An 8,126-nucleotide genomic window follows, 5' to 3' on the forward strand; every position below is an offset into this window, starting at 1 on the left:
TCAGGCTGCTTGAGAATGGGGAGGCATGGGTCCCATTGCTTTCTCCACCCCGCTGTGCTGTCAGGCACCTCCCAGCTGGGCACACCAGAGGCCCCAAACCAACCCCACATTCCCTGCTGGGCCCTGCTCCTACTTCCTAGCTTCAGAAAGCTGCTCCCTGCCCAGAGCACGTGATTGATGGAGCCTCTCCCAGAGAAATCCATCTTGGCCCGGGTAGTAAGCAGAGAAGTCACTAATGATTGCAGTTTAAATGTCTTTGGCAGCAACAGAGCACAAAGGTCTTTTAAAGAAAGTTATCCCTTATCTGTCAGAAGAGCAGAGCCAGTTGTTAATACTTTATTATAGTTTATCTCCAGAGGTGGGGGTGAAGAAGGAAGGCCTGAGCAGTTATTTTCCATGTGTAGATGGACTCAGTCCTGAGGCTTGCAGAGATTATATGTCACCAGTGGCCAGAGTTCCTTTTTCTTTTTACTCCAGAGAGGAAAAATAAAAAATGAAACTGCCCACTTATAGATCAGTTGCATCTTGTGCTGTTCAACAACATATGGCCCTAAGATGCCTTTGAGCCAGGCCTCATTACTAGAGATCTGTGTGCAGACAGACACAGCCCAGACAGCCCTCCATGGCAGGGATTTCTGTCCGTGCAGCCAGGGCAATGAGTTTGGGATACTTGGGTCCAAATAAGGACCAGGGCCAAAGGGTATCAGTGGTGCCCCCAAAGCAATGCAATGTATTCTGCCATTTTTAATTCTTCCTACTTGGCTTTCTTTGGATTTTGTATTGCAGAGGCACACCCTGGGACCATTACAGATGAGGCTGTGGACTGTGACCTTGGGGGAGATGGGGAGAGAAGGAAGAGGAAATGGGAAGAGGTTGGTGAGTGTGTGAGGAGGAGGAGGTAATGGAAGTTTAATGGAGTAATAAACGATCAAAGTGGGGTGGTGTGCATAGCCATGGGTAGAGCGTAGCTTCAGAGGCCCATGTGTTGGCTTAGAAGGGGCTTCAGGATGAGTGCAGGGGATTCAGGACATTTGCGGTAAACGGTTTCAATCTATAGAAGTGTTTCTCTGTCTCTACCTCTGATCCCAGCTTGCTTTCCTTCATTCCTGTATGCATTCACAGATCAGAAAATGTGAGTGCCATGTACCAGTTCCTGGGAACACAGCAGTAAAGAAGGCAGGCATATTTCTGCTCCTCACATGGCTTTCAGTCCTCTGCCTCTTTGAAGAAAGGCACTCTGAGGTGAGTCATTCTACTTCTGGAACCTAACACTGGCCCTGTGATCTGATGGAGGCTGAGCCAAGTTGCCAGTTGGAAAAAGCACTTGTCCATATGTAGGACAACCGTGGGGCACAGCACAGTAGAAGGCAGGGGTGGATGCCATCAGAAAAGGCAGAGCAACAGTAACTCTGATTCTGCCAAAAATTGCCCTTCAGTGGAAATGGAAAAGATCTAGGGAGCTAATGGCTTATTAAAGTGGGTTGTTTGACAAACCAATGACTCTAGGCTGGAGAAGGCATGAGCGGCCAAAGCACACTACAGCTATCTTCAGAGATCTGAAGGATGTTACAGGGGGAAAGTGGAGAAGTATTTATAATGACTCCAAAGAACACAGTTTGAAATGCTGGCTAGAAGGTATAGGAAAATTAATTTTGGCTTAATATGAGGAAAAACTATCTAAAACATAGCACTGTCCAGAAATGTGTGAGCTGCCCCTTGAGGGAGTGAGTTTCTGCCTCTGGAGGTGGACATCTGAACCATCCTGCTGGTCATACTCCAGAACTGTTGGCCACATCAGACAGAAGGTGTGCCTACGTGATTTCCAAAATCATTTCTAATTTGAATGCTTTGAGGTTCTGTGAAACACTGAGAAACTCTATTTTAAAAATCACAACCACTTCTTGGGCATTCTTTCCCCATAGGATTTACTGTGGAGTGGGGAAAACAAAAACAACAATAAATTTCCAAGGCCATTCTCTACTGCCTCTGAAAAACCACCACTAGGCAACTTTTTAGTTGAGAGTTTCATCGTAGTGACTCTGGACAAACAGGCCCCAGTGCTTTATAAACATAGGGAAATTGCACAAGCTTCTGAAATCCTGGAAAGCACGTATTGTTCTTGTCTTAGTTTATTGTTCACTTTTAGAAGGTACTCTGAGGTCTTAACTAATTTTTCTTTCCCTTTCTTATTTCGAAGAAGTGGGAATTAAATGGCTGTAGATGAGTTGCAACAAGAATTGTATGACCTGCCTTCTGGGAAGGATGCACAGATCAGAAGAGAAGCTGTCATGACTCAGGTGAGCTGGGGTTGCCCTTTCGGGTGGCTACCACCAAGTCCGGACTACCCCGGGATGGCGATGCTAAGGCAGTAGGCTGACTCTGGAGCCCCTGCATCTGCCTGATTTTCTGCAAGTCAGCTGATCTTGTTTATGGCCACTCCATAGCTTCTGAACCCTTCCAAAGGCAGATTTCAAGCACCATGGGCATGCTGTCTGTCTGAGGCTTGCTATGGCTCACGAGTCTGGCCTGCCACTCTCCTAGGTACCCTTTTGATGAGGTGCTTGCCTCTAGGCCTGTGTGCTGGGGATGGGCCAGATCCTACACATGACTGCTACCTCCTGGAACTTGCCTGAATCTGAGCAGCTCCCCAGATTTTAGCGATTTACTCGTGAAAGCATTAATGAGCACTGCAAGAAGGGTCGGGGTGAGTAACTGGGTGTTTGTGCTCTTTACTCTGGAGCCCAGCATTGGAGGTTATTCTGGCTCTTGATGGCCTAGGAGTTCATGCTGGTGCAGCTGGCTTTCCTCCTGGAATAGACTTGCATTCCCTTGGAGGTCTACAAAGCCAAGCCAGATTTCAGGAAAGGAAAGGGGTGTGTCCTTACTGTCACCTTTGATGTATCATGCCCCTCTTTCTCATGCACATTATGCCCCTCAAAACACTGTATTTTTTTTCCAAGCATCATTTCCTCAGTCTAGAGCCAGGGTGCTGTTACAAGATGCTCATAAGGGCTCTTGTACTCACTCAAATACCCTGGTATCTCTGTGATGCAAGTGCCCACTATGGAAAAGGAGAGGCACTGGCCTTTAAAAAGACTCTCAGGGACTCTAGAGCCAGAAGTGAACAGGGGACTAACAGAACATCTTCCCCAGCATCCTCCCTCCAAAACATAGCTGTATTTTAATGTTCCTCCAGGAAGGAGATCCGGCTCTCAGTCAACATTTTATGTTGGCCTCTGATAGCCCTTATTAGTAGGCTCAATGCTCCAGAAGAACTCCTGGGCTTCATGGGCCTCCTCTTTGTGTCTGGGTCAGCCTGGCACCAAGCTCCTTCTACCTGTTTGGTTCAACTTTGATTGGAGCCTTAACACTCAAGCTCTTAATGAAATCCTCTTTTTGACTTTTGCTAACTTATAACACAACTATCATAGCCCTAAGGGTCCCATATGGACTGGATTCTGGACCAAATGCCAAGAAGCATCCCCCAAACCTGCAGGCAAGTTCAATCAGGAAGTATCTCAAATGCCAAATGACCTATTTGCAAGTGGGCGGCCGGGGGTGACCTTACTGGCTGAGCTGGACTGGGCAGGCAAAGGCAGTGCAGTGTGTTCCATTACTTTGCTGTTTGACCTGGTTCATATTTGGCTGGGGCTGCAGCCCAGGCAGCAGGCCCGACTCAGCTGTGTCCTCTGGCCTGCACACAACATCTTTGTCATGAAGCTTGGCAAAGGACTGCTTAATTCTTTCTGTTACTTTGGAGTAGTGGTCGGGGAAGGAAGGCGCTTTGGCTGACTTGTCTGGAAGAATAGTTTGAGGCATGTAAGGTAGGATTTCAGTGTCTGTGGAATTTGATGTTCAGGGATAGCAGAGGGGGCTGGTGATGTTCTAGCCATAGCACTGAAGTTCAAAGACTCAAAGATATACACAGAGATTGAAGAATTCCGCTCAGGCTGGAGATTTGTGCAGGTCAGTCTGGAAAGACTGGTTAAGTCTTGGCGATGATAAATTCCCCAAGGGCAATGACCACATCATGTATTTATTTGAATTCCCTCACGTAGCCCAGCATGGTACTTTGCCCAGAATAGACAAACTAGCTCTATGGTCAAGAAGGTACAGTCTGTATCCAGGTTGCCTGGGTTTGAATCCCTGCTGTGCCATTTAGCCTTGTGACTTGGGCTAGTTAACTGGTCTACTTGCACCTCAGTGTGCTCATCTGTTAAGTGGAGATCATAATAGTACCTGCTTTGCAAGGATTAAATGAGATGATCACCAGTTAGAATAGTGTCTGGCACATTTGCTATTGCTGTTAGACACACAGTAAGAATTGGGTGAATGAGTATCTGAAATTCAGACAGGATTATACTGTGAGATGGCTAAGTTCTTAGTTCCCAGCCCCTGTTCTCTAGTGCTTAACTTTACCCTGGTGTTTGTCAACTAGTTTACACATTGGGGAGTTTTAAAATAATTTAAATCATGTAACCAAGGCAGCTCAGAAGAAACTAGCACATGCACTGAAGTCTTCCCCCTTGAGACAGTTAGCTAGGACCAGCTACATCCTTTCTACAGCTCCATGCTGGGGGGTGGAAATGCACAGTTCTCTGTCACTGATGGACTGCAGATGCCTGGGCAGCACTGGGTTCCACTGCTTGTCTCCTCTTGTAACCAGAGGCTGATATTTTGACATCAGATAGTTTGCCAGGGCTGGAGAGGCACCTGGGGCTTCAGACAGAATGCAGCTCACTTATCTCCTCGGAAATTTGTACTTAGCCCTTGGCCTTGCTGGCCCAGAGCTCTGGCCACCTGAGAAAGCTGACCAAAGATGACAGGAAATCAAAGGCTATGTCACAAGTCAGCTGTCCAGAGACCCTGAGGGTGACCATCCTGGGTGTCATGTGGAGGGAAAGACACCCTGCCCAATGAGCCCATATTCACCTTGGGCCAGCCCCAGCCCCTCCTCCTCAGAGCTCTCACCAACAACAGTCATAACAAAGCAGTGGGTGCCCAGCTTCCCTCACCCCTTCCCCCAGCACTGAGCTTACTGGTGCTGGTACAGGCCCTGGCCTTGCTTCTGCCTTTGCCAAATGCCTTAGCTTTCCTTAGCCCTGTGCTGCCCAGGGAACATGAGCAGGCTGATCACTGGCCCAGCTGTTGAGAATCATTTTGAGGATGAAAACAATTAAGTTGGGCAAGAAGCCCACCCCCAAATCCTGTCCCCTGCTTTGCACCCTCAGCCCATTTTTTTTATCCCTTTCTGAGTCACCTTTTCTTTCCATCCATAGACCAACTGAGAACACTGGCCAACAATGCACTGGTTCCAAAGGCACCAGCTCAGTCCTGTGGATTTGAAGATTCTGGAGTGCTGGGGAAGGGGTAACTGGACTCTGAAGCATTTCTCCCTTGGGAGGCTGGGCCAGCTTCAGCCAAAGCCCTGGCCATCTGTGCAAGGAACAACACTGCCGAACAGCATGCTTTCCTGGAGCTGTCCTCCCTGCTCTGTGTACAGACTCTTGGGACTATGGCAACAGATGTGGAAACTGAGGCATGGCTAAGGAAGGCCATGAGCCACCTGGTCATCCACCCCAGCAGCGCCTCAGAGCCTGAGTGGACTCAGGCTCTGGAGTCCAGTGAGCTCAGCACTGCATCTGAAGGAATTCGTTGGACAGCTTGAGCCCTCCCTGCAAGGCAGGATCTACTGAAGAAGAATCTGGAACTAGAGAGGCCCTGGGCTCTGCACTCCAGTGGGGGAGCTGGGGAGGGAATGACAGGACATCTTTGGTCACTTCTGCTTCCTGTGCTCCCCACCATTCCTGAATTCCTCGGAACAGTGTCTGTGACCCCAGCCCTGTTTACCCACTGGTGTACTCCAGGGTCTACAGCCATCCAGGGCACACAGCGGCTTCTCAGAAAATATATCTTGACTGAGGGTGGATGGTGCCCATTTATGGCAGCATCCTGAGGCTCTAGAGCCCTTTCTGTTTCTTTTCCAGAAAGGCCCAGGGGTGGGGGTGGGGGACTTGGGAAGTGAATGCAGTGTATCTCCATGTTCTCAGCCTCACTCCAACCCTCCCTGCCTGCCTCTGCCCCGTCCACAGTGCCAACCCCCACCTTGCCACCCCATCACCATGGCTTCCCTCCCCTTGTTGATCCTTTCTTCATGTTAACAAGCTCATATTCTACCTCACCTTGGTTATTTGCCTCATGTATCAAAGTCTTAAGCTAAAGGAATAAATCTCTAAGATGACTGATTTCCAGCATCATAAGGGAGAAGAAGGCCTGCATTGGGAGGGGGTAACAGTGGGGACTTCTGAAGACACAGAAAATGCCTATGAGACCTAGAGCCCCAGCTCCCCAAACAGTTCCACCCAGAACTTCCCATGCTATCTGTATGACACTGGGAGGAAGTGACGCACAGGTTTCCCTGTGAGGCTCATGCTGAGTGTGAAAGCTGATGATAAGGGTTGCAGAGGGAGCTGAACAAAAACAGCCCAGAAGTGAGTTTCTTCTCAGCATATCACCTTACTGCAGCGATTCCAGGAGTCAGTGAGGGAGGGTGGCCCCGCCCACCTCCGCAGCTGCCTGGGTGTGGCCTGGGGAGTGGGGCAGGCTGGGCTGTGAGACAGATGATTTCAATTTAAGGCAGTATTTGGGGAGAATTCTGTTCCACTCGATCATTTTTCTTCGCGCCCCCCCCCCCACCCCCCAAACTTGATTCCATCAGTGGTGGATGAGAAAGGCCTGTTTCCATAGCAACGCCACTGTGAAAGAGGGAAAAATCAGCAACACAGTGCAGGCTGTTTTCATTTGCAAGCGGGCACTTGGGTGGGTAAAGAAGTGAAGGCCCAGTTAACACTGAGCAGGCTCTGAGCCCCAGATTTCCTAGTGGTTGACCATGTGGGGCCCCAGAAAAAGCTTGGTACATGCGGGAGCACCAAAGATTACATCCAGGGAAACACACCTGTTCATTGCCTGGTTTCCATTAAACCAGCCTGATTTCTTTGGGCTCTAGGCCTGCTGTCCTGTGTTTATTTTCATGGCTGATGTTACCCAACCAGACTGATGAGTCTGGATATTTCTCCTTTTCTTATGTTGTTTCCTGTTTAGCTGACTGTGCTCAATATTTCTGTGCATATTCCTTTCCCATCTGATGCTGCCAAAGAGGACTAGGGTTGTTTTCTTATCTTCCAAGCCCATGGCCTAGACATTGTTCCTAATCAAAGGGATCAATCCAAAGGGAAGGAATCTTTGGGAGAAATGAAGGGTTTCAGCTTAACCTCTACACCCTTTTGGAAGAAGCTGCATTTCTTGGGAGAAATTGTTGGCTGGACTTGGTGTCCCAGCCCCAGGCCAGAATGAAATGTTCAGCAAAGGTGTTTCTAGGAGGCTTGCTGCTTTGCAGATTTTCAAGTCTGGGCTTGAGGATTTGGGATAAAAGTGACCTTCACACCTTTCTGAGGTTCTCATCCTGCTGATTTCCTTGGAGATCCATATACCAGCCTAGCTCTGGGCCTGGCCAGAACTAATGGTCCTGGGTCTGGAACTATCCCCAATATAATCTTCTCCAGGGTTTTGCCCTTCACTGAGAACTCCACTGGGCCTTTTAAAGTAGATTAAATCCATATGTTTCTGATTCATTTACACTTAACTCATCAGAATGTTCCCTTTTTTATGAGTGATTTGTTGTCTTAAGATGCCTTTGCAGTCTTGTTTGTAAGTGTTTCTTTTCCCCTTAGAAATAAGATACCATGTATTCTCAAAGCAAGAGTATAGAGGACTGTGGTGGTAGAAATGTAACTTCAGATCTGAATTTTGTTTTGGTTCACAGAGGAAATAAAATGTTTCAGCAAAGCTGTTTGGCTTAAGTGTCAAAAGACTTCTTATTTTGCTCTGGGCATGGAATTTAGGGAAGATATCCATATCCCTCCTCCTAGGTTGGAAATTCATGTGAGTGCTGTCTTTGAGTAGCAATGTAATCTTGGGAAAATCACTTAATCTCTTTTCTCTTCAAATCTGTCATCTGTAAAATGGGGATGATATTACTCCCTACTTCACAGGACTGTTGTAGTAATAATGTATTTGAACCTGCCATAAAAACATGAGTCATACAGAATTAGCTGCAATTCCTTTAA

General features: G+C 47.9%; 1 long non-coding RNA gene across 1 annotated transcript; it reads left to right on the plus strand.

The window, feature by feature from the left end:
• The first annotated feature begins 994 nt into the window (after positions 1–994).
• LOC123600950 lies at positions 995–7,849 on the plus strand. The gene is made up of 3 exons (XR_006713895.1): positions 995–1,242; positions 2,198–2,297; positions 5,280–7,849. It is a non-coding gene; the product is annotated as an uncharacterized LOC123600950 (long non-coding RNA).
• Positions 7,850–8,126: the final 277 nt, after the last annotated feature.

This window comes from Leopardus geoffroyi, chromosome D1 (assembly GCF_018350155.1).
Source record: "Leopardus geoffroyi isolate Oge1 chromosome D1, O.geoffroyi_Oge1_pat1.0, whole genome shotgun sequence".
Classification (NCBI taxonomy): Eukaryota; Metazoa; Chordata; class Mammalia; order Carnivora; family Felidae; genus Leopardus; species Leopardus geoffroyi.